This window comes from Mesocricetus auratus, unplaced genomic scaffold (genome assembly GCF_017639785.1).
Source record: "Mesocricetus auratus isolate SY011 unplaced genomic scaffold, BCM_Maur_2.0 Super-Scaffold_100021, whole genome shotgun sequence".
NCBI lineage: Eukaryota > Metazoa > Chordata > Mammalia > Rodentia > Cricetidae > Mesocricetus > Mesocricetus auratus.
In genome coordinates, this window is record NW_024429202.1 from 18,792,878 (window position 1) to 18,803,328 (window position 10,451).

Here is a 10,451-nt window from a genome sequence, read left to right on the forward strand (position 1 = left end):
TAGGAAATCTGTTAAAGATAAGGAAGGCTGTGCTTAGTAAATCTACTGTTTATGATAATCGTCTGTATAATTCATGAAGGCTAATTGTCCCAAATGTGCCAAAAAATAGACACCCCTACCTGTAGATCATTTATATTCTCTGAGCACTGTTTTTGCAGGAATGGGTGTGAAGGAGAATGGTTGCTAAGTACTGAGAGCTCCATCCACAGCAGATACATAAGCTGCTGGCAAGTCAGGGATTAAAGAAGGCGTCCCTGCTGCTTGCAGTCATAAGAAGCCAGGATCAGTGAAAAGCCTGCAGAGAGATGCTCTGCTTTTCTCTCCCAGCATTTCAGGGAAGACATGCTCCAAGACTATGGTTTTATGGTATTCAGATGTATTATATCATCCTCCGATTTTATCTTATTCTTAACTGCATCTATCAGCTCCTGTGTCTCTGGTTATATTTTCAAGTACTTCTTTTTATTTCAGGACTCTGGCATCATATATTCAAAGACCCATTTAACAGGTTGTGGGTAAGTTTATGGCAGTGACCACCACCCCTGTTGGGAACTCTGTGGTGGTTGATGAAAGAAGCAAGTAGACTGTACCAACTTCAACTCAGACCTAGTCATCCCTGAACTTCCTTCTGAAATGGAAAGTGAGGCCTTTCTTTCTTCCTGACCCCTTTTGACTTAGAAGCTTATGAAAGGCAAAGTCCCAAAGCAAAACACAAAACTGGTTTTACCTCAGTTACAAACCTAATTGTTCATTTGTTTTTACTGTCTTTTTGAGACTGGGCCTCTGTCTAGTCTAGCCTAACCTGGAACCTAGCCTAGAAGTCATTCGGTAGCTCAGAGTGGCCTTGAACCCTCATACTCTTGCTGCCTCGGTCTCTGGCATTCTGGATTACAAGTGTGAGCCACCATACCTAGTACTTCTCTTAAAGATGGCAGGATGCCTAAACATTAGCCTCAAAGAGCTAAAAGTACCTGTAATCTTTCTCTCTCTCTCTCTCTCTCTCTCTCTCTCTCTCTCTCTCTCCCTCCCTCCCTCCCTCCCTCCCTCCCTCCCTCCCTCCCTCCCTCCCTCCCTCCCTCCCTCCCTCCCTCCCTCCCTCCCTCTCTCTCTCTCTCTCTCTCTCTCTCTCTCTCTCTCTCTCTCTCTCTCTCTCATGTTTTTCTCCATAGCCCTGACTGTCCTGGAACTCTGTAGATCATGTTGGCCTTGAACTCACAGAGATCCACCTACCTCTGCATCCCAAGTGCTGGGTTTAAAGGTGTGTGCCACCACTGCCTGACCCTAGTTGCTTTTATGAGTAGGATCATGAAGGATCACATTTACCCAGTGAAAGGTTTTACTTGGAGCCTCAGCTGACTCACATAACTGATGGTGATATCTGACCGATGCTTGAATCTTAAGTTAATTGTATGGCTAAGACTTGCATGTTATTATGTTATATTATGGTAATAATAATGAAACTTCATTTTGAATATTTAAATACAGGAGCTTTACAAGTAAACCTGAAATGACATTTCACATTATCTGCAAGGCACATGGTGCCTTCAGTATGGCTCCTTCTGTTGCTTGTAATGTCCAGTGGAACACATAGAGGGCCTGAAGATACTGTGAACAACAGTCACACCACTGTCAAAACAGGATGCATAGACCAGAGGTCAGGAAGCCACATACTGAAGTCAACCAAATACATATAGAGTCTAATCCCACCCTAGAGTGTTGTCTCATGAACTTGGCAAAAATTCAACTTTTTACATTTCATTTTTTTCCTTCATTCTAAAATAATGAAACAACATCCGTGCCAAAGATTATTATAACTAAATGGGATATTTCAGGGATTCTTAGTCACTTTTTTTTGTACAATAGAATTTGTTGATACAATTAAAGCATCGAGGAAAACAAAGACAGCCAATTATATCAATTGCAGTTATCTAGACATTAAATGTCATGTCACGGTAATATATGTGATTTATATATCAAACATAAAGGATCTGGTGGTAATACACACAATTTCAAAGTACCATGAGAGTAAGTTTTACAAAATAGCTATTATAAGTATAAAATGTGACAAGATAAATTATATTTTTTATTAAAGTGTGTCTAGGGTGTTACAACTCAGTCACCCACTTCCTTCAGTGGGACTGGAAGTGTGTCTGGGGTATTAAATGTCAGTGACTCACTTCCTTCAGTGGGACTGGAAGTGTGTCTGGGGTATTAAATCTCAGGGATCCACTTCCTTCAGTGAAGTTCTAGCTCAAAAACGTCTACAACATTCCCAAACAATTCTACCAGGTGGAGACCAGGTATGCAAATACACACACCTTTGGGGACATTTCACATATGCAAGGCCTTAACATGTGCAAGGTCCTACCACGTGCAAAGTCCTAGTTTGATCCTAAGTACTAGAGAGGAGTAAAAGCTAAATTTCAGTGAAAGCTGTGTTAAAATAAGCTAGACATATTTAACTTATACTGTATTTTTCTGAATAAAGAACCATCATTTCAGAGGATTTTTAGAGAAACCTATTTTTTAATATCCTAATTACTTATTGGCAGTATCACTATTATCATCATTTCAGAAAATAAAAATAAATATGAATTTAGCGATAGTATTTTAATGCTCTTAAAGGATGGGCCAGTGAGTTGGCTCCGTGTGCCAAGGTGCTTGCTGCCAAGCCCAGCAACCTGAGGCATATCCTGGGAGACACAAGTAAGGAGAGAGCAGACTCCTGAAAGTCATCCTTTGATCTCCACATGTATGCCCTGGGGTGTGCCATGCCCCTTTCAAAAGACACAAAAACAGTTTAAAAGTTTTTTTAATATTAAGAAGTTAAGTTTTCAATAGTAATATAGAGTGACCATGTGCTAATGATCACTGGTGGCATCTCATTAATAATTTATCCATCAAAATACATTGTTTTAATGTTTGGCAGTCCTAGAGGGTAGAGGCTCACTCCAGCACAGGTCCTAAGCATGGTAGTCTTAGGAAATGTCTTTGAAGGATAGTGTCTACTGTGCCTTCAGCTTTGGCTGTTGTCCTTAGGTGGTCATAAAGCAACAGAAGTAAGCTGTATTCTTGATGTTTAAAACACACACACACACACACACTCAATAAAATATAAAATATGGAGGCATCTCTTTCATCAAAACTCTGTGCCAGGTTGTCTTATGAAAAGCAAATACAAAGAGTTAGAACTATAACAGTTAGATGAACCGTTATCTCCAGATTTTACATTTGTTTCATGCACTTTTCCTTCTCCCATTGTAATCCCAGTATGCTTTTGTTCTTATCTCATTGTTCATCTCTGCCATTTGTCACATTGATTTGTCGATTTCTTCAGAAGTTTCTTCAGAATTAGCTGGGGAAGAATCCTGTGTCTCAACATGGAGTTTGAAAACACCCTGAAACCTCTTCTCACCTATTTAAAACTCCAAGGTCTATTTATGGATATTGCTCCTGTGGATGAACCTTGTGATTCTCTAAACTTGTATTTGCATACCACAGTGTGTATTTCAATAGATTTAACAAAGTGACTTCGCTAGCATCTAAACCAAGAACCAGAATACTGTCTGAATCCCTCTTCTATTCCACTACTACCTGCTCTCAGGAAGAGTAATATTACCTGGACTAATAGGTGATGCCTGTAAGATACATCTACACTGGGTTAGAGATATGCCTTAGTCAGCACAGGGCTGTACAAGAATGAGGATTTGTGTAGATCCTCACCCACTGTGTACAAGCTAATCAAGGTAATCAATACATGATCTAACTGTTGGGAAGTCAGAGAGAGGATGATCCCTAGAGGCCACTGGCCAACGAGCCAGGCCAAATTGGTGAGCTGCAGGTTCAGTGAGAAACCCTGTCTCAAAAGAGGAATAAGACTGAGGAAAATACCTGCTGTCAACTTATGGACTCTACACACTTGTACACATATACATAAGTATATGCACACTGCATACATCATCTGCACACAATCTTGTGTTTACCCTCACAACCATGCATGTGTACCATTCACATGCTCAGAGAGTAGAGTGAGAGATAGAAGTAGGTAGATAGATAGATAGATAGATAGATAGATAGATAGATAGATGATAGATAGACAGATAGACTGATAAATGTAGTTGAAGTTATTAGGGTCTCACTATTTGAAAATAAATATATTTGGTTGGTGATGGCCATTTACCCTAAGACAAGGGTATCAGGTATTCTCACATTAGCTGATCTGCATTTAGCCTCTAGGAATTCATCAAGATACTGTGTGCATGTTTCTTCTATTGCCAGCACCCAGGGCTTCCACTCCAGTAAGCTTGTGTCCCCTGACAGGCCCTGAACTTGTCTGCCCAGATTTCAGGGTAATAATTTAGCTGTGATGTTAATTCTTTGATGAATTGTAAATGAAGTCCTTAATTGGTCTAGATAATAAAAAGGTTTAGTCAGATATAGAGGGAAATGCTGAGAGATCAGAGAGAAGGAATAAACCACAGCACACCTTACCTCCTAAGCATCTCCACAGGGAAGAGAGCATTTTCCTCTTTGTCCCTGCTTATATCCTGTTACTGCCCAGCTACGTCACTTCCTCCCTGTCTGTACAGACCTCCAGACCTCTATGGTTAGGTAGTGGCAAGCTCCATTCTCTGACCCCCAGACAGGCTGTGTTTTTCTTATAAACTCTTGGTGACAGCTTCTAGTCAACTTCTTTACATGTGGGAACTGACAATGGAAGCTGAGAATCTTATTTTTATGGATAAAATACATGAAACTTTGGATTCCTCATTTTGAACAATGTAAAATTTACAGTGTCCCTGTTAAGAAGATTTTAAAAGAAAGCTAAATATACTTAAAGCCAAAGTAGCCAACCTTAAGTGATTTAAAATTGCTTTTGCACATAGTTCCTCTGTACCTGCGACTTCTCTTTCTCAAAAGAGCTACCATTTGAAGCAACTGCTCTTGCCCAGAAAAGACATTCAAAGAGGTTGGGAATGTAGGAAAATATTCAAGATTGCCTACTTCTGTAGGAAACGAGGTAACCTGTGAGGATCAAGGTTGAAGCCAATGGAAAAAATGAAGTGTCGGGATCTCGGCAATGAATAATCTAGGCCATCACAGTCCTCCATTATTATGTCTAATTGAGCAGGCTCACTTGAAAATAAGAGGAGAAAGAGCAAGGGGAGTGCTATTATGGAAAGGACCTTACAGAGTATGGGGTTTGTTCTCTTCATCTTCTGAAAAGCTCTTTTCTTTCCTAGGGTTTCAAAGCATTGACACCATATTCATCATCAGCGAAGGCTGATCTTAGTCAAAATTTGACAGCCTTCAAAAGATCCACTTCTGTGACAATGCGGGGCCACTAAAGAAAAAACGGCTATGTATTAGTGTCTGAGATGTTAACTCTCAGTTTCTATGAGCTGTGTCATCAGGTTCTTAATTTTTTCCCTGGCAATATCCTTGGAGCTTATGTTCTTTCTGAAAAGTATAGTTCAGTGTAACTTAGAAAGCAAATAAAATGCTTCTGCAAACATTAATGCTTAATTGGCAAAGCAGAGCTGTGCCTCTTAAATTGTCAAGAAAGCGTTCATTTTTTTTCTGCTGTTGTCTGCTGTTATTTTGAAAACACTCCAAAAATCAGTGGCTTAGGAGAACAGTAAAGTTTTAGTATCTTCTTGGTTACTACAAGTCAAAGGTGAGGGTGTCCTGTAGGCCAGAAGACATGTTGAATCTCCTGGCGATGAAGTCACAGGCCATTGTGAGCTGCCTGATCAGAGCTCCACTTCTCTGGAAGAATAACAAGTGCTCCCTAGCCCCTAGACCTGAGCCCTAATGAACTTCCCTTTAGAACTTCTTGGGTCTTAATGAGTTTCCTTCCAGAATGGTATGTTTCTATTCAGAGGAAATTGCTATACCATGAACTGTAATCCAAAGCAAATATTTTTTCCTTTATTGTCACCATAATTGAAAAGCTAAAACATACACAGAATACTGGTACTAGAACGTAGAACTACATGATCATGTTCTCCAAAAGTCTTTGAAGTTGGTTTTTAGCAGCAGCCTCTAAAAGCTTAGAGATTTAGCAAAAAGAACCCTAGAATGCTACAAGTGGAAACTGATGGGTAATTTTCATGAGTACCTAGAAGACCCGAGTTGCTGATAGGGAATAAAACTATGCTCACAAGGTTCCTGCTGGAAATTAGAATAAAGGTCCTGTGTATTATAGCCTGCATATCCAAGAAATGTGGGTATTTTTCACAGAACACTTCATTCTGTACAGGCTACAATGGAGCAAGTCATAGGAGGGGGGCTGCCCAAGTCCTTTGGACTTCCCTTGATGCTACCACATGCTGGAGATGCCAGAGGTAGAGTTATTTATTTAGTATTTGGCCTTTTTTGATCTTGCTTTGATTCCTTCCATCCTTTTTTATCATTTTTTATTTTAATTTTAAATAGCTTGTTTTACATGTCAATCCCAGTTCCCTCTCCCTCCCCTCCTCCCGCACTCCCCTTCCCCCCCTCCCTCCCACCCTATTGCCAAATCCTTCCCCATAGGGGATATCTAGAGTCTGTCATTTTACTCTTGGTAGGGTCCCAGGCACTCCCCTAAGAGTCCAGGCTGAGAGAGCATCTCTCTTTGTGCTATAGGCACACGAAGACAGTTTGTATACCAGGGATAGACACTGATCCACAGCTCAGGGCCCCATAGGTTGCCCAGGCCTTCTCACTGACACTCACATTTGGGGGGTCCAGATCAGTCCCATGCTGGCCTCCCCACTGTCGGTCTGGGGTCCAAGAGCTCAGGGGGAGAGCTCTTGATTCCTTCCATCCTTTATTGTGTCTCCATTCCTTCTCAGGAATAAGAATATTTACTTTGTTCATAAAGAGATGATATGAATGAATAGTTTGTACTCTGATGTATGCAATTAACAAAATCAAATTACTAACTGTATGTTATGCCAGCTTTCCTGTAAACTTTCTTCTTTAAACTGCTCTCATCAGAATAATTTATCACAACAACATAAGCACTAAAACAAAAGTAAACATGGAGTTGCCATCTTACTCTAAAAAAAAAAAAACAACAACAGCAAAATTATACCAGTTTTCCAGCCAAAAGAACATTGGAAATAATATGGAGTTAGGTATTGTGAATAATGATAGTCTAGAACACAAGGACGGGGAAAATATTGTGTTGAGCAGCGAACCTATTTCCAAGGGAAGCACACAACACCTGGAAACGATGTAGCGTCAGAGTGGCTGCATTGCCTGGTTCCAGCAGTGATGCGATCCTGAGAGGGCCAGGGGGAGGGTTCGGAACAAAAGCAGCAGAAAGGAGTGCCATGTCAAAAGTACTCCTGGATCCTAGAATTATTGAGCTATAAAAGCTGCCGTGGCCAAATGATCCAGATTTAAAAAACAGAAATCAGGCTTCTCACTTTCATTACATATGCTTTTGTACCTTCCAATTTGAAGCAGAATGAACATAGTCTTGTGAATGGAAACATCAGCTCTTAGAACTTGTCTGTGACTGTGAGTACAGCAAGGAAGCTAGTTTGTCATTATATATCTCTTTGTCACACACCCTGGTATAAGCACAGAAACCTATTTTCATGTGAAGAGTTTTGAAATTCTGTCAGTTTTCAAAGTAAAATATTATACATCATTTCTGAGTTTACAGTTACATGTTTATGTCTGTAGTGGATATCATATATGTAACATCCTGCCATTGAAGTTCTCATAAGATGTATCCATTGCACTATTTGAATTATTATGTATAGTTACTAGATAGCTGTGCATATGGGATAGTCTATTTTATTGTCATGTGACAGCTTTCTGGAAACTTTATATTTGTTGCATAAAATTCCTTGTAGATGTTAAACATTTTCCCCTTTAACTGATATCCATTAAAGACAGTAAAGTAAAATGTGATTTCTTGCTTACAAAATCCATATGCTATTTTATTGATTTTTAATTCAATAGTAGTCTTTCTCTTGTCAGATATCCATGCAGAGTAAATATGATTAATTTCTAGAACCAGTTCTCTCCATCAAGCCACAGTTATTGCACTTCATTGCATATCATACAGATTGGCTGGCTCATTGTCATTCTGCCCTTTCTTTTTGATCTTCCCATATTACAGAAGCTGGCCAGCTATGCATTCTCTGCCATCACTCCCTTGCAGCTGGGCTTCTGCAAGGGTGTAACTATCTCCCAACAGATGCTTGGGAGCTTGGAGGTGAACATGAGCAAGGATAAGAATGTCTCAAGGAAAAGAGGAACATCCTTAAAGTCCGTGTACCTTGAAAGTCTCAAAGTGACTTTAATACAGGCACGTAATCTGTCTTAAATTTTAAAGGGATTACATTGGCTGGTTTATTAGAAATATTATAATGTGACATAGCATATCAACATGGTAGTTCAGAAAAGAGGGTGGGGATTTCAGCTGGATGCTATCAGTGGAGACGGTGAGTATAGTCAGGTCCTGGATACATTTTAGAGCTGATCCAAATAGTTTCATGTAATGAATGTTAAAGACAAGAAGTGACTCTCTCGTTGGAACAGGAATGTTGCAAAATTCATCATGATGCGCTCTCCCGTGTCAGATGCTGCCCATAGTTCAAGGAAGATAGGGGTGGAGAAATAATAATTGAGTAGGTAATTGCTATAGACCTAGTTAAGAATAGTTATTATTATAAAGTTGAGCCTAAAAGATTTAGAAGTGGTTAGGAGGACAGTTGATTCTGAATATAGATGACGCTTTCAAGGCATTTTTCTCTAGGAAAATGTGACATTGAGATTTATACCAGGAAATCTAAGTATTGGTCTTCATTACTGCTTCCTGGCACAGAGACCCTTATCCCTCCAGAATTTCCTGTATGATGGGAGCCTCTTTTGTTTTAATGAAGTGACGTTTGTTGGGATTCCTGATGACATTTGCTAATCAGAAAGAAAAAACTGTGATTAGAAATTTAGAGTTCCCTGCCCTTTCCCAGTCCTCCAGGAAGGTAAGATAATCTGGAGCCTGAGTTAAGAAAGGATCCTTCTTATGAGATGAAGTTTCATCAAAGTTCTTACTGGGTCCAGAGAGCTTTCCGATTGCTAAACTAGCAAAAGTCTGTAGAGATGGCCTAGGAAGGGTCATGAAAATCCAGTGATCCTTCCTCACATAGTGTTCTGCGTGACTGTGGTGCTCCTGGGTTATGTTTTTGTTTTTGTTTTGTTTTGTTTTGTTTTTGTAACAAACTGGTAATCTAGTAGGACTCTACTGTCTGCATCTCACGGCTAAAGTAGAAGGTGGTCTTGTATGTATGATCCCTTAACATGTTGGACCTAGTGTTATCGTGTTATCTCCAGGTACCTGATGTTAAAGTTGAATTGAGTCATATGACACTCAATGTGGAAGAACTGAATCACGCGGGTGTGTGTGTGCGTGTGTGTGTGCGTGTGTGTGTGTGTGTGTGTGTGTGTGTGTGTGTGTGTGTGCACCCATACTCTTGTATCTGGTGTCAGAGCATTTGAAATAAGAAGTGTTGAGAGTATAGAAGTAACTTTTTTGTTATTGTTGTTGTTGTATTCAGTACAAAATTAATGTAGTAGAGAGCTAAATGGCAGCGGACAGGGAAATAAAAAAGTTTATAAAGCATGCAAGAAATAACCATTCATTCCAGTGTACTTAATTAATAAGTAAACTGTGTGATGATGTGGGTAGACTGGAAAGAACTGTTTGAATGATGTCCTTAAGTAGGACAGAAGAATTAGACTCGGGTGCTCACATAGATGGGTCGGTTTAGACGGGCTCAGGGTAATTGATATTTAGTAACAAGAAAGGAGGCAGAATGCATATGTGAAAGTACAGGTGGGGGCCTCAAAGCTCTGTTCTAATTGACTTAATTTTATCAGTAAGACCAACAATTAAAATTAATTTGAGGTAATTAATGGATTAATTATGAAATAATAGGTAAGTGGTAATGTTATAGCTTTTCAAGATTAATTAAGGCCCAATTGGGGCTCCATTCAATGTCCAGACATGATTAGATAGAAAGTAGAGGAGGTTTGCAGAGAGAATTGAATCTACATTTTGTTTTGAGGAAGACAATAGTAAGCTCTAGGTAAGGTATCAGAGCCTCACATAGGAAATTGTCAACGTAACCTAGAGTCACTTGAGAAGAGACTCTCAATGGGGTTCCATTTCTATAACTTTGGCCCTGGCCATGTGTTTGGGAGAATTCCATGATTGTTTCAGTTCATGTGGGAAGACCAAGCAAGTCGTGGGTGCTAGCATTCCCTGGTTTGAAGCCCTGAGCTCTATGAGTGGGGGAAAGGCTAGCTGAGTACCAAGCACTTGAACATCCATTCTCTCTCGACTCTTAACCAAGATGGTGATGTGACCAGTCCTCAGAATCTTCTACCTCTGCGATTACCCCCAAAGTACTGGGCTGTAACCTCAACTTGTGAGGTAAAGTAAGCTG